Consider the following 27,383-nt stretch of genomic DNA (forward strand, 5'->3'; position numbering starts at 1 on the left):
ATAACCCTCATGAACACAGAAGTAAAAATTCTTAACCAAATCTAAGTAAATAGAATTCAGCAACATATAAAATGAATTATACATCACGACAAAGCAGGTTCATTTCAGGGATGTAAAGCTAATTCACTATTTAAAAATCACTAATGTAACACACCATATTAACAGGCTAAAGAATAAAAATCACATGATTGTACTGACGGATGCAGAAAACGCACTTGACAAAAATTCAATCTCCATTTGTGATAAAAACTCAGAAATTTAAGAATAGAGGAGAGGCTCTTCAACTTGTTAAAGAACATTTCACAAAAACAAAAAAAAAATATCTAAGCAAAGATGGGCTAATGATAAAAAACTGAATGCTTCTATCTCAGATCAAGGATAAGCGAAGGATTTCTGCCATCACTGTCTTACCCAAATATTGTCAGATAGTGCTGCAAGTGAACCCACCAAGGAATACGTCAAAAAGAAAAGAGAGGAAAGAAAGAAAGAAAGAAAGAAAGAAAGAAAGAAAGAAAGAAAGAAAGAAAGAAAGAAAGAAAGAAAGAAAGAAAGAAAGAAGAAAGGAAGGAAGGAAGGAAGGAAGGAAGGAAGGAAGGAAGGAAGGAAGGAAGGAAGGAAGAAAGAAAGAAAAAGAAAGAAAGAAAGAAAGAAAAGAAAACCCATACAGATCATAACACCCCCAAAAGTGAAATAGGTATGAACCTAACAAATTATGTGTAAGAGCCACATGAAGAAAACTACAAAACTCTGATGAATGAAATAAAGAACTAAATAAATGGAGAGATAGGCCATGTGCACAGATAGGAAGACTCAATATTGTCAAGATATCAATTCTTCCTAATTTGATCTATAGATTCAATGAAATCCTAATTAAAATCTCAGCAAATTATTTGGTGGATATCAACAAAGTGATTCTAAGGTTCATGTGGAGAGGCAAAAGATCCAGAAAAAGCAGCACTGTGTTGAAGGAGAACATGTCAGGGACTAACACTGTTGACTTCATTTACTATAAAGATACGGTGAAGGAGACAGTGTGGTACTGGCACAAGAAGAGACAAATCGATCCATAGAAAGAATAGAGTGCTCAGAAAAAGACCAACATAAACAAGTCAGCTGGTCTTTGACAAAGGAACAAAGGTGATACAATGGAACAAAGATGGTCTTTTCAACAAATGTGTTGAAAAAATGTAAATTACATTTAAAAAATGAATCTAACACAGACCTTCCCACCCTTCACAAAAATTGACTCAAAGTAGATCATAAACTTAAATGTAAAACACAAAGCTATAAAGCCCCTAACAAAGGAGGGGGCCCCAGGTGTCCTTTAATGGATGAATGGTGAAACACACTGTGGTGTATTTACAGGGTAGACTACAGCTCTGCATCGTGAGGAATGGACTACTGATAAACCCAACAACTTGGGTGAATCTCCAAAGAATTAGGCTGCATTTAAGAAATGTCAATCCAAAGGGTTATATACTATATAGTTCTATTTTTATAATAGTTTCAAACTGGCAAAATTAGAAGTGGAGAACAGGTTACTAGTTGCTAGGAGTGAAGAATGCATGGGAAAGAAGGGAGGAAGGCCAGGTAGCTGTAAAAGGGCAACATGCCAGAGCTCTGCCGTGATGGAAATGTGCTGTATCTTTAAAGTGTCTGTATCTGCGGTGCATTTACACAATGGAACACTACGGAGCAGAAAGAAAGAGGGAGCGCCTACCCTTTGCCAAAGCATGGATGGAACTGGGGAGCATTATGCTAAGTGAAATAAGCCAGGCAGTGAAAGACAAATACCATATGATCTCACCTGTAAGTGGAACCTAATCAACAAAACAAACAATCAAGCGAAATATAACCAGAGACATTGAAATTAAGAACAAACGGACAGTAACCAGAGGGGAGGTGGGAGGGGATAATGTGGGTGGGGTAGTGAGGAGAAGGGTTTACGGGAACAATTATAAAGAACACATGGACAAAACCAAGAGGGGGATGGAATCAGGGAAGGGAGGTGGGGATGGCTGGGGTGGGGGGAAAAGGCAGACAACTGTACTTGACCAACAATAAAATTTTAAAAAATAAAGTGAATATAAAGTTAAAAGAATAAATAACTAAATAAAAATGAAGTGTCTGTATCAGCATCCTGGTTCTGGCACTGTAGTATAGTTTTGCAAGGTGTTACCATTGGGGGTGGGAAACTGGGCAAAGGGTACATGGTACCTCTATGTTATTTCTTACAACTACATGTGAATGCATTATCCCAAATTAAAGGCTAATTTTCTTTAAAAATTACTTATTTTTAAATTTTGGAGTGAAAACCATGCTACCTGGAGGTATTTGGGGTTAAGATAATTTCCACTTAATGTCATGTAATCTCTTGCTGCTGGTTACTTCTGCCATCTTGTATTAGAGAGAATCTTTCATGGCCATTTGTAAAAGTCCTTAACAGTCTGAGACGATGCAGTGATAGATTCTGGATTTGTATTCAGTCATTATGTAATCATAGTGATTTATGATTATATTAATCATTATATAAATGATTTCAATGATAATTATGTATATGATTGTCATATTTTTTCATAAAACACACTTATTACTATTGTATTGATAATAACTATATTTTAATATATTTGAAAATATTTGCAGTGTTGCTATATTTCTATAAAATGAAGCTCTATTAAGTAATGTAAAAAGAATCATAACAAGTAATATCTAGTAGTTTCTTAAAGAAGCTATCTGTAATGTGCTGAGCTTTTTAGAAAAAAAAGAAATTATTAAAATAAACCTACTATTATCTTGGCATTGGGAGATTTTAAATTCACTACTTGACTCTTATGGAATAAGCCAGAAAATTTAATTCTGCAGTCATATTACAAAAAAGCAATTTTAAGGACAGACATATAGATCCTGCTTACTAGGAAGTATGAGTTTTTGCAGGTGTTGACTGATAAAATGGGATGAATACATACTGATCCTACACAGAAATAAAGTATCATGGATGATAAAAGAGCATGAAAGAATGATTACAATTAAATTCTTAAAAATTTGGGCTTGTGAAAATAATTACTGTTGCATTGTGGAGTCTTATAACATTAAAATTTTTCCAATTGGAAGTGATGTTTTATATTATATTATAACTATGTTAAAAGATGTATAATTTCCAGCAGAGTAAGGAAAGGAGCATTCATACATAGTTGGTAGGAGTATTACTACAGACTATTTGGCAAGAAATTTGATAATAAATAAGAAAATGTAAAATTTTCATATCCTTTGACTCAGCTGTGGCCCTTGTTGAAATCCAATCTGAAGCAACAGTTATGTAAATGCACAAGGGTAAATGTGTTCAGTGTAGCATCATTTATGATAATGAATACTTAGAAATAGTCAGTAGTGGAATACTTAGATTATGTTATAATCGCACTATGACATGCGATACAGTCATTTTAAGGAATAAATTATGTCTGAATGTATAGACATGGATGAATGTTCACGATGTCTTATTGACAAGGAAAAGCAGGTTACAATGTAGTGTGTATATGCGGTTCCAGGACTGTACAAGAAAACAGTGTGTAGCTATACGGTGCATACAGAGCATAAAAGGCAGTATGAAAGGAGAGGCAGATCAATATGAATTCCTGATTTTAAGGGCAAGAGCGTTGCTGTTTTCTCTTTTTGCTTCATATGCTCCTCTGTTATTTGAATATAGTTTCAAAAACCACATACAACTTCTCTAATTATTTAATGTAAATTAAAAGGCATATCTGTGAGTATATCATGTTCACTGAAACAGAACTAGCACTGTAAAAATTGTGGGAAGAACCACCTATTTTTGTGGAAAATAAACATAACAAAATAAATTTTACAATAATTTTCCAGTTACTAATATTTGCTAGCAGCACAATTATGAGGGCAATTATGTACGGGTAAAACTTAGATACCACTCAGCTTAAGGCTTCAAAGTTTTAGGTAGATCTAAAAGTGTAAGTACATTTTGTTGCTTGTGGCTTTTTTCTTTAATTAATCAATTATTAAAGACAAGTAAAAAATGGCCTAAATTTTGATCATTTTCTAAATGTCTGACAAAAAGTACTGTTACCAGAAAAAGGTGAACACGACTAATTAATTAGTTGGCACTGGAATGAAACTTTGAACAGTTTATATATTTAATGCACACCTTATATTAGCAATGGTATTGTAAGTTCCCAACATATTAATTTATAATAACTAAATTAAATAAGGACAACATGATTTATTTTTATCTTGTTTATTTGAATAAACCTTTAGAGAAAAAAATCAATATTACAAAGATTAACATTAAAATCTCCACCATATCACAGATTTCTCAGGACCTTGGTTTTCTACCTTAAAAAAAGTGAGGGAATATACTGAATCAGTGGTGAGAAAACTCTATTGCACAAGGTCAAATACAAAAAAAAAGTACCCATAGGCCACATTTTTAGCAATAGAAATATCTTCTAAAAATGGGGAAATGCAGTAACTGTCACTGTGTTTAAACAGTCCTTCATTAATTTGTTGTCACTTGAGGGTTTCAATATGTTAGCCAACCTTCCAAAAATTGCCTAAATGATACATACTGCAGTATCCAGCTATAACATTGTGACTTGCACAAAATGTGATTTTGAAAACACTTCCGAAGCTAATTTACTTTATAATCTGTGTTATAGTTATTTTTATGTGTCAATTTGGCTGGGCCATCGTGCCTATTTTATGTGATCAAACATTTTTCTGGATGTTTTCCAAAAGGAGATATTTAGATGAGATTAACATAAATCAATGAACTTCGAATAAAGCAGATTGCCCTCCATAACGTGGGTGGACCTCATCCAATCAGCTGAAGGCTTGAAGAGAACCAAAGACTGAATTCCTCTGAGCAAGAGGGCTTTCTGCAGCAGATGGTCCTTGGATGGCCCTTGGACTTCAACTGCAACACTGGCTCTGGGTCTACAGCCTGCAGGCCCACCCTACGGATTTTGGACTTCACAGCCTCCATAATCACATGAGCCAATTCCTTACAGTAAATCTCTTTATACATACCCACACAATTGGCTCTGTTTCTTCAGAGATCCCTGAGTAATACAATCTGCTTGATTACAATATTAGTGCATTTAATTAACTTTAAAATCGTTTTCCCATTGCAAATAAGTTAGCAACAATCCGCATGTCTCACAGTCTCCCATCTCAAAATATCTGTGACTTAGTCAATTGGCTCTCACTGAGCGTTTAGTGAATCCATTCTCGAGTGTTCTCCTTTCTTGCAAGCCTGACTAAAGTGCACCAAATTATTCAAGACTACAAGGGTCCCAAGAAGGGCGCACGTACCTGAGTTTCCCACTGACAAATTAGGCTAGGTGTGGCTAGTGAGCTCAGGTAGTTCATTTCTGAGGTTTCTCTAACGGAAATCTTGTATTCTATAATTCCAAATTTAACATTTACTATAAATTCAGTGTATAGATGATTGTGCAAGCTGGTACAAGAAACGGAGTGGTGAACACTTGAAACAATGTTGCCCTTGTGGGCACAAGGGATTTTTATTGGCTCTGGAATCATTGCTTTCTCACAGTTATGATGGTTTAATTGGTCAGGATGGTCATAAAAAGGGCATTTGTGGTTTTCATAGGTAAGACCATGTAATGGACCCATGGTCATAAAACAAAGGTATTACAGCTGCCAACATCTATTATCATTCAAAATGCAAAATTATGCTTCCTCTCATAAAATTCTAGAATTAGAAGGGAAGAGGTTATTTCATTCAACCTCTCACTGTAGAGATGAATAAAAATAGAGTCCAAGAGGTCAAATTATATACTTTATCAGACCCACAAAGTCTTAAGTCGAAAGTGGTACATCCAGGATTAGGCACAAGTGGCCCCAGGAGCCCAAGTAAGCCGCCCAGTCCGGAGGCCCAAACTTCCGTCTCACCTGCCACAGTTACACCAAGCAAGGCCCCTCATCAGCATTTACATATGGTGCATAAGGGATGCCTTATAGCAGCTGTTAGGGGAGGGCAAGAGCAGAGCTGATTTATAAACTGTCAGCTCAGTGTGTGTGCGTGAGCTAAAAAACGACTGGGATTTCACTACCGCTGCTCCCCATGGTGGCCTGGAACACAGTGGTGGCGAAAATCTTCCCAATAGGCTGAGCTCCAGGTGGCACAACTGACCATCTCTTTTGGTGGAAAGAGAATGGCCAAGATTTCAATCTATGCAAATTCATGGGTGGTAAACAGCCAGGAAGAAAGAAGACAGGGAGGTCAGGGACAAGAAGGTCTGTTGTCATAGTACGTGGATGGACTAATGGGATTAAGCACAAAATGTGAAGATCTCTGTATTGCATATGAACAAACATTCACCAGATATCTTCCACCCTGGACCAGGCATTAAACAACCAAGTAATCACAGACAACATATCAGCCAGTGTGCCAGCTATCTCTCTGTCATCACATACCCCAGGGCTTGAACACTGGGCACAATGAACAGAGTAATCATGGTTTCAGGGATGGAGGCTATGCATGTGCCCAACCACATGAGCTCCCACTTACTGAGGCTAGTACAGTTTGTGCTGAATGACCAACAGCCAGCAAGAGAGACCAACCCTAACCCTCAGATACAGCACTATCCCTCCAAGAGGCCAACCAGCCACCTGGTGGCAGGTTGAACACATTGGACTCCTTCCATCCTGGAAGAATCAGCGATTCATTTTGAATGAACAGTTTTTGAAACTATACCTATTGTAGGCAGGAATTTGTCTTTCCTGCCCGAAGAAGTAAGACAGCACCATTATCCATGGGATTACAGAAAGTTTAATCCACCCTCACAGAATCCCATATAACATTGCATCAGAGTAATGGAGACTTTCTTAACCATGGGTAGTTTCTCGTCTCCCTCCACGCTGTCCAGGGGACTTTTGCAAGTCGGTAGACAAATTCAGTTGTCACAAATGGGAGGATGCTACTGACATCTAGTGGCTAGAAGCCAGGGCCGCTGTGAAGCGTCCTGCAGTATCCTAGACAGCTCCCCATACCAAAGAATCGTCTTGCCTCAATGTCAACACACCACTGTTCAGAAACCCTGGACTAAGAGACTCACTGTACAGCAAAAGAAATATAGCATAGACCCACAGTCAGGAGGCCCACTAGTCCCATCACATACCACAGCATCCAAGAAGCAGCTGACATTGGAAAGCAATAGAATAGCTTATGGATGGGGCACAGATAAGGCACAGCTTGAAAATGACAGCATTGAAGCATAAGGACTCATGTTCCAGGAAGCAGTCTATACTCAGATCAATGGCCAATGTATGGCACAGCGTATCCCTTAGATAGGATACCTGGTGCCAGAAACCAAGGGATGAAAGTAAAATGACCCGCAGGGGTTTCTGCTTTCTTTTTCTGAAATGTCGAGTCTGTGTGTTAAGTGGCCTTAGTTCCTAATGTAGGAAACATTCACCAGGAAAATATAAGCTGTCACTTATGCCTTTGTACTTTACACTTTTCAGGCCAAGAGCCAGCAGGCAAGGCAAGGAATACAGTACTGATAGAGGCAATTGACTTGACCCTCAAGAGGAAGGTGGTTATGTCTCATCGGGGACAGAGAGGAACGTGTTTGGTACTTGGTTATCTCTTAGCACTTCTCTGCCCAATTTTGATGGTACAGGGACAAATACAAGAGCCACAGTCTGAGAAGAGCTTGATGACCAGGGATTTAGACAATCAGAGATAGGACTTTGGATCACCCACCAGCTAAGCCACCAAGACCAGCACAGAAGCTAACTGTGGGAGAAGAGAATCGGGGATAGACTGTGGCGGAAGGAATCGATGACATGACAGGTCTTGCCTCATGCCCGCCTGCATCAATGGAAGTTATAGTGTTCCCCATGAACTTTTCTCTAGGAGACAGGTCCACCAGAGCCCAGGAAGAGTGACTTTTAGAGCTTAGATGGAGCAAGAGAACCAAGTCACACGAGAGTGGGCAGTCATGGATGCTGTGCTACACTGCCCAGGCTTCCCTTCCAGGACAGACTTGTTCCTCAATTGCTGAGCTGGGTTGGTGGCTGAGAGCTCTCAGCCATTGGTCATCTCTGACATTTGCTGTCCCCCTGAAGAGAGCCACAGTGCGCAAGATCACTCCTCCTCCAAAAGACAAGATGCATCCCAAGACTGGTTATATTTAAAGGGCCATTCCAGCCTCGGGGCTCCCCTTGGGCTTGCCTTAGTTCTTTTTACTGCACTGCAGCTCAACTTCTCCTTCGCCTAATTCTGCTTCCCTCCCATTCCACACAGGTGTTGATCCTGACAACAATTCCCCAGATCTTTCTGTATACTAAGTTCCAACTCGGAGTCAACTTTCTGGGGAACCTGACTTGCAACGTTAATACATACTCGTACACGGCAGTCCACACGCTTAAAGATTTAGTCCAAGTACGCTGCAAATGCCTACCAGAACTTCCTTCTTCTTTGAATATCCAAATATCGATTCACAGATACATGCTATTCATTCTCTTCCTCACTGTTGCCTATTCTCCTTCATATTTGGGAAAGTTTTCTGCTAAAAGCCGGAATAGCAATTGTTGGAACTAGAAAGAAAAGTGTGTTAAAAGTTCTTTCTTCTTTTCTTTTCTTTTTTTTTTTTTTTTTTACCTGCAACAAGGATCCTGTGATCAAAAGTTTGAAAGGAATTACAATTAGTTTTTGTTCACCAAATATTTGGCTTGAAGCATTTGTTTACGAAACGCAAAACTCACCTTGATCTAGGATCAAATTTACCAATGCCCCTTTTCTTTCTTCTATAAAACACCAACCTTATTTATAGCGATGTTGATATTATCATCTTTACGAAGACTGTAACTTTGATTTCTTTGCCCAATAGCAGTGCCAGGTTTTTATGTTTTTCATTTCTATTGTACATCAATCAGCCTATAGTGGAGGAGAAACTGGCTGAAGTGAAGGATTGATTTAAATGTTAACAACAAATGAATAAAGTCAATAGTTCTATAGCCCAATTGAAATTATAGTCAAATTCTTTATTGGCCAGACCTAAGATCTCAGTATCTCCATTCAACAAATAAACTCAGAATATTCCCTTAAATACACATTTCTATTGAAAACAAATCAAAAGAGAGTAAGTATGATTGGTACAATTCTTCTTTAAATTCTTGATAAAAGTCACAAATGAAACAATCTGAGCACAACATTTCCTTGAGGGAAGGTATTTTTTAAATTAAGATATAATTGACATATAATATTATATTAATTTTGGGTATACAACATAATGATTGCAAAATGATTACCACAATAAGTCTAGTTAACATCTATCACCATGATTGGTTAAAAAAAATTTGTGATGAGAATTTGTAAGATCTACTCTCTTAGCAACTTACAGATATACAATACAGTATCAACTATAGTCACCATGCTGTACATTATGTCCCCAGGATTTATTTACTTTAAAATTGGAAGCTTATACCTTTTGACTACCTTTTTAATTATGAACTCTATTTAATTAATGGGACTATTTCACTTTTGTCATTTTGGTTTGTTGTTTTTCCTCAAAAATATATTCCTTTTATCTAACTTATTTTTATAAAATTTATCACAATATTAAATCTTTCATTCTTATCAAATTTTCAACTGGTATAGTTTTCCTTTAGTCAGAAAAACTTCCTCCAGCATTTCTTATAGGGCATATGTACTTATCAGTGTTTTTTTAAAAAATTGTTTTAATATGTTTATTGGTTTGAGAGAGAGAGGAAGGGGGAAAATGAGAGAGAGAAGCATCGATGTGGGAGAGAAAGGTGGATTAGTTGCCTCTGGTACCCACCCCGACCAGGGATAGAACCCACAGCCTAGGTATGTGCCCTGACCAGGAGTCCCAACTTTCTGGTGCATGGGACGTTGCTCCAACCAACTGAGCCACACTGGCCAAAGCTTATCAATGCTTTTATAGGTGGACGGGTTTTATATTTTCCTTAAATAAGGTTAAAGATACTGTCTCATTGTCTTCTGATTTTCATTGTTTCTGATGAGCAGTCTCCTTATTGTTGATCCATGTATTTAATGTTTATTTTTCCTTTCGCTCTTTTCAGGTTTTGTTTAACTTTGGCTTTCAGCAATTTAATGTAATGTGCCAGGGTATTCCCCATCCCACCTCCCACCCCACCCCCCTACTTGGTGTTTGCTTAGATTCTTGTAATTATGAATGAATTTTTAAATTATGTTTTGAAATTTTCCAACCAATATTTCTCAAATGATTTTTCTGTTTTGTACTCTCTCCTCTTCTAAGACTTCAGTTAGAGAAAGGTTAGTTCATTTCCTATTATCCCATAGGCTACTAATGTTCTGCTTTTGATTTAAAAATTTTTATGGTAAATTGTCTCATAATTATTTCTATACCTCTGATAGAAAATTGAAAACGATAAAAAGGTAAGCAGTATCAACAATTCATATCATATCTTTAGAAATGGCAGTTTTTTTCCTTCTCTTCCAAACCTTAAACCTCATTTAAGTAAAAAGTCTTATTGTGTTGGCCAGGACTTGCAGTTCATATTGATTAATAGCATTAAGAATAAGCATGTTTGTCTTTAATCTTAAGGGGAAAATACCTAAAATTTCACCAGATGGAAGCTGTTTCCTAAGGTTAATGAAAGATACCATCAATCAAACTTAGGGAGTGTCTGTATTTTAAGTATTTTGCTGACTTCAGGTAAATTTTTAAATTATTGCTTTTGTTTTTCCCCAACTCCGGGGAAAACATAGGGCAATAGTCACTAGTGTTATTCTTCAAAAATTTCAAAATATCTATATTTCTGAATGCCTGCAAGGTTGTACTTCTCTGTTCCCTGGAAGTCAGGTTGGCCATGTGACTTGTTTTGACTTACGTTGTATAAGCAGAAGAGGAAATGATGTATATCACTTCTGGATAGAAATTTTCAAAGCTGGTGTGGTGTGGTTCACCAGGTCCCCCTTTTTTGACTTTGATTGTGTAAACATGTGTAGAGAAGGAACTTATATTGGCCTGATCCCTCGGTGGCTATGATGAACAGAACCTCTTTGTCAATATTCACTGTATGGGTAACATGATATAAGTTCAATTATTATCACGATAAACTACTAAGATATTGGAGTTGTTTATTTATGCAGAATAACTTAATCTAGCCTTTATTTTTCATTTTATGCTAAACCATTCTTTCATTTAAGGTACTTGCACTATGTTACTTATTAAGGTTTTAAATTCCATAGCTTCCTTTTGTAGATATTATCATACTTGGTGTACCTAATAGGCAAAAACAGGTAAGCAATGCAATTAGAGAATCTTTTCTTTAAAAAACATTTCTTCCCAAGTGTGAAATGAGTAAAAGGAAAATAATTAAATAGGTAGTCCCTGTGTTCAGGAAAAATAGTCAGAGAGTTTACTAAAAGAAATTAAGTTCCCAATGACAATTATGCATGTGCCATGTTGAGTTTAGGAATAAAAAAGAAGAAAAAAGAAATCTTTTCTAGATGGAATGATTCTGGAAGGCTTTCTGGAAAAAGTGACATTTAAAATGAGCTTGAAGAATAAACAAAGTAATGATAGGAAAATTTCTAGGCAGGGTCTATTAACAAAATGTACTATAAGGACAGTATCAGTGAGATATATTAATGGAACAGCCAGTTAAAACAGTTTGGCTTATTATAGCAGAATTAAACTGTAGGAGTATGAATCTGATGCAATAGACATCAAAGATTTTGAACAGTGGAGAAATTTTGTTATTATTTTAGGAAGATGATTAGTATTGCCATATTTAGGATGAATTAATTACAAGAGGTAGATATTAGAAGTCATAAAAGGGTGGGAGGGGCAAGAATTTTTAATTATTGAGAGGGGACAGTGAAGGCCTGGAAAAGAGGGTGGAAAAGAAGGAATGGCTTTGCGTTTTGTTGAGCTACATGGTTTATAGATGTATTTGTCTGTGACTTGGCGCTTGGAAACCTACCATCTTTTATTTTTGTATATTGCAGGCCATATAAATAAAGCCCATAAGTAAATACACCTTATTGGAAAACCACCCCACATGTAGTATTTTACTGTTGGACACTGACTCAGTTATGCTGAAGTTCAACACTAAAACCAAAAGTGAAAAAACACAGGTGCCTAGGGAAGAAAAGTTGGCTGCGCATACTTCTGAAAATTAGGTAGGGTTTTTCGTTTGTTTTTGCCATTTGCTGCACAATGGGCAATTGTGATTCAGGTATATTTGTTTATTCTGTAGAAAAATAATCCTGCCACTAAACAAAAGTACCATTATGAGGAGCTAGACGTAATCAACAACACTTTACTTTGCCACGTCTTGCGTGACCGTAAGGGGTCACATTCGAGGACTGTGATCAGACTTCTTTGTCTCCTTTTTTAAAAAGGCATTTTGAGAATTGTAATACTTCTCCGTGTGCAGAAGCATCATTTGTCCAAGGGAAAGGGGTTGAGTGTCAAGCATAGGCCAGCTAGGACTCTAGGGGTTTCTAAAGTGGTCACTTCAAGAGTTACTTCGTCATGTATTTGTCGGCCTGTCTTTCTTCCCAGTCCTAGTTTTGTTACCTTCTCTCTGTTTTCAGTGTAAACAGAGGTACAAAGGGAGCTATCTTCCTGCTGCTCCAAATAACTACTTAGTTGGATAAAATTTATAACGTTGGATTCTTCTTTTAGCCAGGAAATGCAAACAAAGCATGGAGGCTGCTTGTTCCCTGACTCCAAATTCATTCCATGTTGCTATAGCATCACCCCTGAGAAAATGGGCCCGCCTGTTTTCCACCCCATAGACGCACTCAATGGGCTTTTGTCAGCCCTTGAATTATAGCATTAAAATTTAAACACTAGGGATTTAATGGAGGATTATTATGACACCCCCGGGCATTCTTTCTGTTGCTACTAGCAACAGGCCAAGGATGAAATAAAATAATTGTTTTAGAGGTGTTGTTTTTCTAAAGGATGAAGGACCTACCTTACATCTTTGGAATTTTATAAACTGGCTTGTGTGGGTTACTATTAACTTGAGAAGAGTATCGGTAGTATATACCAGTGCAACGACTGAAGGCATTTTTCCTTTTAGTTCACCAATGTACAAAGGCAGAAGATATTTTCACAGGCCCCAGAAGATGAACTTCAAGCTGCTGCTCCCAAACACATTCTCCACCGTCTGGAGGATGTGCAAAGGCAACTGCGCAGTGTTCTCCATCCGAAACCCTTCACAGTGCTGTGGGAATAAAAGAATCCCCGCCAAAAGCCCCAGAGAGATCTCTATTGAAACCTAATGAGTGGAACTGAGAATTCCGTGTTACAGTACTGCTTGTTTCTTTGAGTGGTCATACCCTTGTCTCTGAGAGGACATCATAACACATAATAAAAGCAAGACTTTATTGGGTTGGTCCTTGAGAAATTTTCTGATGGGTAATTTTGCATCTAGATTTGTTTTCTCTTCTAGACATTTGCCTTCCTAGTTGTGCATCATTTTCACCGTTTCCCTATTCTAATATTAACGTCCAGGATTATATTCAGAATTGTGTTTTCCTTTTCAGCAACAGAGATTATGACAATTTTTGTTGCTCTACCAGCTACCAAAATACAAATATAGCCTTTCTTCTCTTGTATTTTTGCTGGATAATGCTTTTCAAATATTTTAAATTTTTCTGTCTTTGGAATAAATTCAAGTTCTTGTAGAAATAACACAACATGAGTAACAGGCAGTAAATAAATAGTCCTTTGGATTTTCACCACCCAGAGATAATACATCTTAACCTAAGTGTGATTCTTTATATATAGCAAGGAAAATAAGATTTATTTTCACCAGACTTTCAAGGTTCCCCTGCCCTATTCTCAGAGGCAACCCTATTACCAGTGTCTTGGGGTTTTCTTTCATAGGTAGTGTGTGCAAACATCTTTATATGAAGGAGGACCCCAAAATAACCAGAATTATCTTCTGGAGGGTGGGCCCCTTGTACTACAGGCTTCCCCTGCTAGGTGGGTATTCAAGGAACCCATCTGTATCAGTGTGCCAGCTGGCATTGATGTGAGAGGCTGCATTCGGCTTCAGTGAATTTTTTTGAAGACTGTTTCAATGTATTTGCCCATTTCATGATGGGTGATTTATGAGCACCTGCCCACACCACGCTGAGTGTTCAGCCATTTTCGAGCAAAAATGGATTGACCTCCATGTCCCACCCTCCCTATTCACTGGATCTCACCTCAGCGACTATTTTTTTTGTTTCCCTGGATGAAAAATGTCCTCAAAGGGAAACGTTTTGCTGATGTGGAAGAGGTAAAACAAACAAACAATAACAAAAACAGCAGAAACACTTGTCATCAAAATCGACAAGTTCAAAAACTGTTTTGAGCAGTGGAAAAAACACCTCAGTAGATGTACCAGATGGAGAGAACTTTGAAGGTGACTGAAGTTTAAACATGTAAGAATAGTTACACAATTTTTTATATATAAATTCCAATTGTTGGATCCCCCCTCACACATGCTATTTTTACATGAAAATGATAAATTTTACATGTTTCAGCTCCTTGAGCTTGCACATAATAATACATCTTGAAGCAAGAATTTGTATGGGAAAACATAGGAGTAGAATTTTTGTGGGACTAGGGGGTTGGGGATTTGAGGAAGGAGACTAAGCGTTTTGCCTTAAAGTGGCCTTTGCCAAGCGAGCACACTGGTGTTTGTTAGGGTGTATGCAGCCAGTCAGAAAGTGGAAAAGACAACAAAACATGCCTTTATTCACACTTTATGCAACACTGAGAATATTCACTGTCCATACAAACAAAAAATTGTTACCATTATTTTTATTTTTCATGTTTTGGGGTAATTTGCTATGCTTTGTGTGGAACAACTAATTTCTCTGTCCAGTCCCTAAATGAGAGGTTTTTAGTAGCTCCTTGTCATTTGCTGTCCAAAATAAACATCTTTACAAATACGACTTTATGCACACATATCAATATACCGTATTTTGCTGTGTATTAGGCACACTGTTTTGCCCAAATTTTTAAGGGAAAAATGAGGATGAGCATTATACATGGGTAGTACTAATTCCTAGGTATAATGTGAATTATACTATGAATTATACCCAGGAATTAGCATTAAAATGTGGGTGCTCATTATACACAGCAAAATACGTACTTATACTCTAAATTGATGGAAGTTGAATTACTTACAAGATACATAGATGTTCACCATCAGTGAACCAGACCAGCATTTAGGAGAACCTCTCTGAGTGGTGGGCTCCCAACTGAACCAATCAATGGTGTCTGTTGCTCCAGGAAACAGATGGGAGATGAAATATCCCCAGAGGGAAGCTGCCACTTTTCATGTCAAGGTGAGATGCTACTGGAACCAGGCTGGCTGTGCTCTTGAATACATCATTTTCACCTGATAAGTGGGCTTTTGCCACCTTGGAAATCACATAATCCCAGTTGACCCACCACAAAAATGGGATTATCAAGCCAGAGGGTCACAAAGCTTCCACAGGTCAGGTGTTTAGCTTTTCCAAAAGTTCAGTAGCAAGCCATTAGCTGATTTCAAAAAAGTTGTACCTGTAACATACCAAAGGCCATGAGTCTGAAACCCCAAAGGAGTTAGGGGAAAGGCTGCCTCCCATGGTCAGAGATCCCAACTGACTAGAACTTGTCACCCAAACTTGAGCTCGGAGGTGTCAGATTTCAGGAAACTAACTTCTAAGGTATGTTCTTCAGCAAAAAGAAAATTACTACCAACAAAAAGACCAAAGTTGCATAAAAGCAAAGAAACTGAAAAAAAATATGTACAAAATAGGTAAATTACTGGTGAATTGTTAAAAAAAAGTAAAAAAAAAAGAGATAGAGCCAAATAAATAACATGAGTAATGGAAAAGAGAACATAACTAAAGAGACCAGAAATTTAAAAGATAACATCAGAATACTATGAATATTTAGATTTGGATGGAGGAAAAATTGGATCTCCTGGAAATAAATACAATAAAAGAGTACTCTTTAAATAATAAGATTAATTTTATAAGATTAAAAATAATCTGATGGGATTCAAGACACACTACTCCAAAGTATGGTATCTTGGCATATTGAATATTTTAAGCTAAAGGAGTTTGAGATAACAGGAAAGAAGGAAGGTTGTTCTGACCTTGCCCTTGACCTTTTCCTCTGAAAGAGGACATCAAACCCTCATACGGATTGTGCCCTCCTTATACCTGGAGGAAGGCAGCATCTTTATCTCCAAAGATGAACGGACACCAAGAAGAATTCTAACAAACAGGACTTGTTCAATGTCTCCCAGTTTACTACACTTACTACTCTTTGACCTATCATACTTTACATGACTGTCTGCTCATAACCAAACCTAGCATAGAACTACTCAAGTTTAACTGTTTCTTCAAATCTTTATCTCCCTTATAAGGCTCTTGCGTCATGTAAATCTTATATTAAATGCTTTGTTTTGGTTTTATATCTTTGTCAGTTTAACTTTCAGATCTAGCCAAGAACACTAAGAAGGTCAAGGAAAACTTTTTTCCCCTTCAAATCTTATAACAATTTAAAATTAAATCAATATTTAAAAAAATACTTTGTAGAGCCAGTAGTATGCCCAAAAAATTTTAAAGAAAATGTTTCATTAAAAATTTTTGTTTATAAAATGGACATAAAAGGAAAGGAATCCCATTTCATTTTCTAAGCCAAGTATGATCTTAATAACAAAACCAGATATATTAATTTTCTATTGCTGCTGTAACAAACTATCACAAACTTTGTTGCTTAAAACAACATACATTTACTACCTTCTAGGCCTAGAGACCAGAAGCCTGACACAGCTCTCACCAAGTAAGACTAAGGTATGGGCAGAGCTATGTTCCTTTCCGGGTTTTAAAGACTTGGTTTCTAGGAGCTGTACAATCTCCCTCTTTCTCTTTTTTTCCTAACTCTCTCTCATTCTCCAAAGCTGGGAAGTGTTCTCTGCATTTAAAAACTAATATGATTAGATTGGGTCCAACTGGATAATCTGGGACAACATTCCCATGTAAAAATTCTTAACGTTAATCACATTGGCAAAATTTCTTTTCCCAAATAATGTTGAATGTTCACAGGTTACAGATATTATAACTTGTCCATGTTTGAGGGTTGGAGGCATCATTTTGTCTACCACACCCAACAAGCAAATATGATAAGGAAAATTTAAGGTCATGAGTATATATGCAAACATTCTAAGCAATATTTTGGCAAAAGAATACTTTGGGAATCTTAATCCATGATCATATTATGCTCAAGAAATTCAACATTGTTAAATACCTAAGAAAAAGCTATAATGTAACTTACTATATTAACAGGAAAAGAGGGAGAAAGGGAGACATTTAGCTATCTCAGAGAAAAATTGCTAAAATTCAACAAGTAAAAGTTTCAAGACTGCAAAAACTTGTAGTAAACTAGGAATAAAGGGGAATTTTTATAATCTGATCAAAGAGAGCAACAGAAAACCTATAACAGATATCAACTTTTAAGGCAAAATATTAAAAGTGCCTTTAAAAAACCCAGAAACTAAAAGACTACATTGCATTGTTATGTTCTTGCATTGTTGACTATGGTGAATACTCTTGTACCTAGTCCTTTGCACATACAACCTGATTATTCCCTTAGTGTAAATTTCTAGAATTAGAATTGCTGAATCAAAGTATACAGGATTTAGGAGGTAAAATTAACCTTTACTCTAGACTGCACCCATAAGTATGAGTCATAACTTTCTTTCTCCCACATACTGTGGTATTAAATACCACAATGTAGATTCTGGGAAGAAGAGTAAACCTAGTCAGCGGAAAAGTCATCACGCCATTTCCTTATCTTCCTCGCCCCTTCCCTTCTCTCTTCTATTCATATACATAAACAAACCGCTGGGGATCATCAAGCATTGGGAGAAAACAAACAAGAATAAAGAAGGAAACCACCGATGCCTTAGGAAAGAGAAAATTCTCATGAAAGCAAAATTTAAAACAATCATCCTCCACAAGTTTCCAGAGAATACTGTATCAATAAAAAGAAATTGCTGCTGTGGAAAAAGACAGAAAACCAAAAGTTTACTTGGAATCTAAAACTATGCTTACAGAAATAAAAATATTTTAAGGCCCTGGTTGTGGAAATAAAATTATTAATTAAGGGGCTGAATAAAAGAATATTTCTGGTCAAAAACTTGGTCACATCAAGGAAAATCAGAATGAGAAGCAACAAAGCAAAGAGATAAACATTAAAGGATGGATGTGAAAATGCTTCAGATACTAAACTACTACACATATGTTATATTAGGTAGCATTCGTGATAGGTAATGGAATGGAATGTAAAATGGAACAAGTATAAATATTTGGGCAGAAAATTGGGATAAATATATTTACCTAATATATAAATACATGAGTTTATTCATTTGTGTGTTTCTGATAGAACAGTTGCATAATTTGACTACATTGTTTTCTGCTTTGGAAGACACGTTCTATGTAGAAATATTTCTCAGCCTTGTAGAAAACACATAGGTTCCTACAACTTACAAGATGCCATTTCGTGCAGGCTGGACATGTTTTGATACCTCTGTGATCACAGAAAAGCAATGCTTGGATGGACAGACACCAGGGACAAACAATAGACATTTGAAAAAATGGGTCAGTTTTCCCAACTTCTTCAAGGGTTGACTTGAGTTTGGAATTATACCAAGGATTCTTCATAGCTTTTATTTTATCTCAAACCAGTTTTCCTTTTCAGTGTCTTTGAAACTAAATTGCACAGAGAATTTCACCTGCACGGCCAAGCTCCCTATGTTGGATTTAGGTTTTTGTTACTATGTTATTTTAAGTGTCTGCACATGGATTTTTCGTAATGACTTGTGCTTCCTGCAATATATAAATGCTCAACTGGACGGCCCAGAACTCCTAAAATAGGACCTCAAACATCACTGAAACCTGACAGTAATGCCAAGAAGTCCACTAACACCGATGTTTGCAAACCACAGAGACATGCTCTCCAGAGAAAAAAAGCACCGTTAGCCTAGTCTTACTTCTAGCAACAAGAAGTTAGGTTGGTAGCACACCATTCTTGACAGATGAGAATAACTAAACCACTGACTAAAGTTGTTAACCCCCAAAAGAGGGATTAAGTTATGGAGAAAAAAAATTCAATGAAGTGGCCCTGATAAATATTGACTTTCTGGCAAATTTGGATCTCTTCATGCTAAATAAAAATATGAGGTTTCTTACTGACACTTGACCTATGAAGTCACCACCAATAATGTTATAATACATTGCGCAAGAAATGCAAAATAAATGAATGCTCTAACTGAGCCAAATTATTACAACAGTTTTTGACTAATTCTCTCCATATTATGCTTTCCTTTTGCCAATTACCACCTACTTCCTCAGTATGGTTTTCCTAGTTTGTTGAAATTTCAGGTTGTTGCTGTCATAAACGTACAGAATAATAATAATCAAGAGAGAAACTATAAATAAAACAATCATAATGTGACATCTTAATTTTGGGAATAAAGGTAAAAATCAGTACAAAATTACTAAAAAATGTACAAGAAACAAAGTTTCTTGGTTGGGTTGAGTTTATTACATTATACTCCAAGAATTCTAATGTTGATTTCCTACTTATTTCTGACCCTTTATAAACAAAAGTCAAAGTCCGAGGCTCCTCAGCATTTTCCTCTTTCTTCTCTCTTAGACTGGGCTTATTGTAGTATATCATCGTATTCTCCTACAGGAGAGGATGACAGTAAATTCGATTATCCTAGACTCTGCACAGGTGTATCTCCATGTAAATATCATCATGAATAATATCAATTTGGATTGGGTATTTGCCCGGTGACGAGCACAACAGCTCAGCACAGATTATGGTGTGTGAAAGGGGATGTAAATACAAAAAACAATGCATGGTCGCTGTGCTGAAAGGAACTTACAGAGGAAAAAGACATGTTCAAAAATGTTTCATGTGTCTTGGGTGTGAACAAAGAGGTAAAGGTAGAGAGGAGAGGGAGTACTAACTGCATGCTGGGTATAAATTCGGTTTTGATATCTGAATGCTGATTTTATGACATGAACTTATGGAGAGTTGTACTCCATTGCCGTAATAGAGTGCTTTTCCAGGTCTGGGAGAGCAGATCACTTTTAAATTCACGGCATGCTGATGTCAAAAGTTCTTCTGGGTTGGATTTCAGGAAAGCCAGCTATGTATGCAGAAATCAAATGTGTCTGTGTATAATATATATAATATACATATTACATATATAATTTCTAGCTCCAGCAAATGATATAATACATAGTTCAAGAAAACATCATTTACTCCATTTACATAAAAAATTCTGACTTTAATATTGACAAAATCATCACTGGAATTTATAAAAAAAATTCACCACAACAATTTTCTTTTGATATTATGGAGATAAAAATGATAGTTCGGCTGACTGATTGAATTCATTTTTCAGCCCAATTGCGGTTTTATAGAAACAGATACTGGCTTTATAACCATTCTTTCTTTTCCAATTCAATTCATGATTGATTTCATGAGTGGAGTAAACTAGTGCCCCATTTATCAAAGGTTTAGCAGTAAGTTCTTTCCGGCTATGAAATGAATCAATTGAATGGGCCATTGATATGACTGGAGAAATAGGAATACAGAAATGTGAAACAGTCACAAAACAGGCTTGAGTTCTTTCCTGTTCAGGCACCTAACAAGCTGTGTTTCCCTGGATAAATCACTTCAATTCAACAAGTGGGATCCCTGGTGAATATAAGACAGGCAACACCTGCTTCCTCTGGCTTCCCTACATTAAAAAGAAATGAAATTAGCACAGGTTAGTATAGGTCAGTTTGTTTGGGTTTGGTTTGTTTTAATCAGAAAGGGAGAAAAACCTGAGTCCTAGGTCTGCCTCTGTCTGTTGGTGAGTGTATGATATCATGTCCTTCTTACTGTCCCTTCTCTTCTCTTCTCATCTGCGAAACAGAAGTTGGACGAGATGATCTCTGAGGTTCTTTCTAGCTCAAAATTCCCTTTTTGAGAAAATAAAAAGAAAGCACCTCTAGGCTTTTAATTTCAACACCAGGTTTCAGCTTGATGTGAATTAAACTGTCTGGGTTACAAACCAATTACAAAAGAAGGTTTTTCATGGAAACAGCAAGTGACCCTTGGCTGCAGCAAAGCAAACAGTACCCGCTATGATATTCGGTTACTGTTCATACCCCTGGGCAGCAACTGGGGTGTTACGTAACAGTGACTATTGAAGGATTACCCAATCCTTTCACCCAACCTTAATTGTACAGTCTGCTTGTGGCTCCCAAATTCCTTGGTTATCTTCAATGACATGCTCATTGGGGTAGATGTGGCTGCCACTACCAAACCCAGCTTTTGCTGGTTTGAAATAATATGGTTAAGTGTGGTTTGCAAGTACTGTCCTTTTTAGACTACATTATTTTTGTTCTTTCTTTCGCCTCTTTCTAACTGGCAATGACTTCCTGCCCAAAGCAACCTAACAGTAGGAAAAATTCTTACAAATAATAAAATGCTCCAGTACAGGTAGAGTACATACCGTCCTCTGTCTTAAGTCGCAGCCTAAGCAAGGAGCTCCAGCTGGAACGATCTAGAGGAAAGGCAGAGGGAAACGATTCACGTTAACTACAAGTCCTCAATCTAATCGAATTGACCCTTTTTTGCTTTTGTATGTAGCCTATACTCTATCACATATGTTTTGACTCTTGCAAAAGAGAAAAATTAATGGTAATTAAAAATTTTTTTTTATAGTACCAGAGAAATAGATAGCTACGGAAATGTCAGTTCGGACTTTTAAGGTGAAATGATAGATTTATCTAATGAGTGCACATCATCTAAAAGTTTAGTGGTTAGAAATAGTCTAAACAGATGCTCCTCAAAACACAAAAGTCCAAGAATATGTTTTTCAAAATATAATATTAATTTTTCTGCTTATCAAATATTTACTTTCCCATTTTAGAGAGCACAAGTAAGTAGAAAAAGTATCAAAATGAACAACTTAAATAATATTCCAAACCTTTCAATGGATGTTTATATTAACATAACAAAATGATTTATATTTATAATTTTTATACTGTTTTTGTTTATTAATCACTGTCCTATAAACATTCATCTAAATTCTTTAAATCCTCTGTGAATAATATTATAAATTGCTATGGATTTTATACCATAATGTACATATTCCTTCTGACTTTAAATTGTATCCATTTTTTGTATGTATTTTTGTGAAGAATTATGCAATAAGCATCTTTCCTCCCTTTGACAGCCAAATATGTTCATTAAAATAGTGTCTGTATGTACTGGCTCTCTTCCTCATTGTCCAATCACACCTCAATCCACTCTAATATGACTTCTACTCCTATAATTCAACTGCCCTTGTCAACTCTTTAGTTTTGCTATTACATGTCATGTCCAGCCAATCTTCTGTCTTGGCGTTGCCCTCCTCCTTTTATCTTTGCCTAAGGATAGTCCACAGGATTTTGTTTTTTAAGTGTCTTGTCATCTACCCTGGGTAATTTCATTTACTGCCATGATTTCGAATATCTTTTGTACAATGATGAATCCCAGAGCTTCATCTCCAGCATAGATTTATCACTTTAGATTCAGAATACATATCCATTTACCTACTGTTCCTTTCTACTTGAACATCATTCAAGAACTTCAAGTTTAACACATTCAAAACTAAATTCATGATTTTATCCAGTCTTTCCTTTTCCCCTCCTGTTTTCTTTTTTTTCCTTCTAGTGCATGTCATCATCAGCCATCTGGACACCCAAGGCAGGAACTTGGACATTCTCCATACCCTAATTTTAGGCGTGTTGGTTCATGTGTAATTATACTCAGGTAGCCCACCCACACTGCCCAGGTTATAGTTAAAGGCCTGTCCTATGTGACCCAAGAGTACCCCCATGTTCCCCTATCACTGCCTGCATAACACAATTAAATCTTCCAATTTGCACATTTACCTATTACAAGGCTATAAGCTTTATGTTTATATTTTCTCTCTTATATCCTCCTAATTATTTATTAAATACATAAAGAGAGAATATTATGTTCTAGTTGTTGAAGGTGAAGTAGTGAAATTTTGCTTCTGAATAGCAAATGCTTATTACATAATCTTTAAACATATTGAAGTATAATAGACTTTACAAATATATGATGATAGTATATATGGGTATCTATATAAAATATTTTTCTTACCCCTAATGAGTCTGTGAGGTATACTATATTCTTCTAAAAAGTCACAGAAGTCAAGCAATTCCTGTATATCCCAATAAATGGTTTCTTATTAATGGTCTACCAAGTTTTTACCCATGTTGGGTCCAGTTGAATCAACTCAGGGTTGGATCTGCCCTGAAGGCAGCTGTCTATAAGCTCACCAGACATCAAGCCGATGGCCTCATACTGGAGTTCTGCCTACTAGAAATTCCCTGTGGTGGATAGACTCACAGGACCCATTCACATTCTCTCCCTTAGGAAGACACGGAGAATGTCAGGTATTGGTGGAAGGGTCAAACAAGCCAAGACTATGGGCATTTAGAGCAATAAGGGACTTTCAGATTTTCAGGGGCCATAGATAGTTAGAACATCCATGGTATTCTTAATGGCAACAAATTAAGTCCAAGCTATGGGGCCACTGAGGCAGCAGCCTGGTGTCTGTCTTTCCTGACTACCTGTCTGATCGGCCAAAGACTATCTAGCATTAATTAAGCTAACGGTACTTATAAAACCTGCCAATTACTATAATGTTTCATTTATGTCACAGTTTACATCCTTCTATCTTTGAATTTTGCATACAATATCATTAATAAATACAGTTAATTTTTATAAATATGTATCAGTAAACTTTTCATCAGTAAATACCTATTAAGTTTGTATTCACAATTTTACATTCACTTATATATCATAGTTTTTTTACCTTTTCTTAAGCATGCTGCTGGAGCTGGAAAATCCCCATTTAAAACTATTTCCCAGTAACTAAAACAGGAAGTTTTAAAAATAAAGTTCAATGTTCTTTTTTTTTTAAAGCATGTATATCCTTTTTGCTGGGGTGGGGGTAGTTGAGGAATGATCCTTGAAAGCAATAAACTGATTCTACATAGAAATACAAATTTATTCCCACCATATTCGTACATAGAGATGGAGGATAACCTTCATTGGATGCTCGATGTCAACTCATTTTTCTCAGAGGTGCCTGGTACTGGCACTGGGGAAGATATCCTTCTTCACATGCCTCGGACTTCACTTGGCAACTGGCAGAGGCTGACCATGCACTGGCACAGCAAAGTATTCATGGAAAAGCAGGCTCCAGGTTGGTGGCTTGCTAGGATTCCTTCTCTCACAGCAGCTCCTGAGAAGACTGGCTGGTGTACAGTGAGAGGCATATAGGGCCTATGTCCTGCCTGTTCCATACATACCCTAAGACACTGTACTTTAGTTCTTTTGTAATTCTAGAAAGTTTAAAGTAGACATGCAAAGATATTGCCTGTTTTGTAGTAATGAGCTTGATCAATGGAGTTGTCTGTTTCATGACACATTCAGGCTTTCTAACTGGGTTTTGGTGCTGAGATAGCTTTAAAAGAGGCTTGTGTGTGTGTGTAAGAGAACTGGTATCTGCTAGCAAAACTTAAGTAAGTGAGCTGCTCAGTGATAGAACCAACCAGGTCACCTGTGAATGCATTGGTATGAATGTCTACATACTTACTGTTTCATTGTGTATGTTTATTTTTAATACAACTTTTTATAGGTTCGTTAAAAGTCTTCTCAAAAGAAACACTGTCAAAACCACTAAAATGTCTGTTAAAAAGTGTGCTGTAGAACAGAATAAAATTGTTACTTGGACTTGTAAAGTGAAAAACAGACACCCCACATGCAAGGATAAAATTCTCAGGGAGAGACAGAGAACAACAAACACCCGGGACCTGCAGTGGGCACTCTGCGGCCCTCGTTTGACACACCAAACGTTCCCAGAAGTCGTACAGCCGCATGGAGGAAATCAGACATGAAACAGCCTTAGCCATTGGGCAGCTTATATTACTTATCCAAACAAAGAAAACACATTTTTGGGGCATGACACACTGGAACGTAAGAGCATACAGTACAAACTGTACACTAATAAAATTTTGTCTTGTGTGTGGGTTGGAAGCATAAATGTTCATGCTGGACCAAGTTATAGTCACATTATTGGGTTTGGGATTTTCCTCTTTTTAATAGTTCAAGAATAACCTATTTTGTAAATTTAATCTTAAAAAGTTGGATTATAGAAAAAAGTGAGTATGGTAATAATATAATAATAAAAAATTTCAAATAAACCTTTGGAAAACAGAAGGCTATTTTCCAAATGATTAGTCAGAAGTCTAACTTAATTTAGAATAGATTTCTGCCTAAGACAGTGGCAAAAAAAACCCACAACAAAACCCTTACAACCACCACATACACACAATGAAAAACAAAACAAAAAAACATTAAAAACCAAACAGTTATAATGTGTATCTAGTAGTATTTGGGTTTATATTTAGGATGAGCCATTTAATACAGTAAATAACTATACTTATCAAGCCAGGTGAAATATTACAGAAAGTACCACAGCCAAAGAGCCAGAATGCCATCTATTATAAAACTCTTCCTTCGTATATATCAGGTGATAGAGCTTGAAATACTGTAATGTGAACCAAGTGCTGATTCAAATAACCAATAAAGCCCTTATGGTGCAGCTGTAATAACATTGTTTTAAGACAATTAAGAAGGAAAAATCGCCTCCCCAATATCTCATGAGCACATATAGCCCTAAAAATGTTTGGACAGGGTCTATACGGAGAGTGAGGTCCTCATCTACACCATCAAGCTTCACTTCTTGAGCTACAAAGATTCATTTGGTTTAACTCTCAGCGCAGAACAGAATAACTTTCATACTGATTTTCTAAAATCATTTTTTTCAATTAACTTGCTAAGAATTTGGAGATTTAGACGAAGTAGCTCTCCAATGACTCTAGGAGAGTTTTTGAGGACTTTTTAAATAGAATATTATTCACAGCCTCCGATGGAAAGAATCATTTAAATCAAGACATAATTGGGATGTGAAAGAAATGAACACATTAAATAGATTGAGTTTATCCTTACAGCCAGCCCTGTTCTGCCATGCTTTGTCAAAACATAGTAAACCCACTTCTCAGAGGTCTCAGGAAAGCATTTTCCCATGCATAAAACTCTCAAGATTGAAGCATAAGTTATCAAATATTGTGAATTAATAAATTCTGCAAGTATGTACTGAGATGCTATTATATATTGGCTATTATTCACATTCTAAAGATGCAAAGGTAAATAACACAAATATAATTCCGGCCTTCTTGGAAATTTAGTGTTAATAACTTTTTTCTAACTTTTTATTATGGAAATTTTCAAATATTTATAAATGTTGAGAGAATAGTTTAAGGAACTTATGAGCCTGTTACTCTCAACAATTATGAATATATGAACAATTTGTTTTATTTATGCCCTATTTATTTTTTATTCTATGCCAAACATATTGGTTTGAAGCAGGTGTCAGAGATCTACTATTTTATTTAAAAATATTTCAGCTCATATTTCTTAAAGACAAAAACTCTCTAAAAAGCCATAATACTATATTACACCTAAAAATGTTAACATCAGTTACTTACTCTCATAAAAAATGATTTATTACTCATATTTCCCTGTTAATTTATCACTCACATGCACATGTACATACACACATTTTTATAAATAAGTTCCATGATAGGCTGTTATGTTTGTTAAGTTTTTTGGGGGGGCTGGTAATATCTTTGTAGTGGGTAAGAGCCCAGGCCACATGGCTTAGAATCCTAGTGCCGTGTTTAACTGTATACATGACCTTGAGCAAGACATTCAACTGTCCTATCCCTTAATTTCTTCATCTAAAAAAGTGAGGATAATAATAGTATAAATCTCAGTTCTTAACACAAGAAAATAAATTTTGTAACTATGGTGAGAAATGTTAACCGGATTTACTATGGTGATCATTTGGAGATATATATAATGTTGTACACCTGAAACTAGTGTGTTATTTCAATTACACCTTGAAAACAATAGTGCATCTCTTATATTGAGGATCAAATGATGTATGCACAATGCTTAGAAAAGCCTAGCATATCATTAAGTGCCATGTTACGTGTTTGCTATTTTTATTGTTATGGTTAAGCAATCACCGTTGACCTGGTCAGCTGCATATTTGTTAAGACAGACTATTTGCCCACAGTAAATCGTACATCTCTGCAACTGATTTTATAACACTTAACTGTGCCTTGTCCCATTATAACAAGGTCGATAAGCAATGATAGGATT

The sequence above is a fragment of the Desmodus rotundus genome, chromosome 11 (assembly GCF_022682495.2).
Source record: "Desmodus rotundus isolate HL8 chromosome 11, HLdesRot8A.1, whole genome shotgun sequence".
Taxonomy (NCBI): domain Eukaryota; kingdom Metazoa; phylum Chordata; class Mammalia; order Chiroptera; family Phyllostomidae; genus Desmodus; species Desmodus rotundus.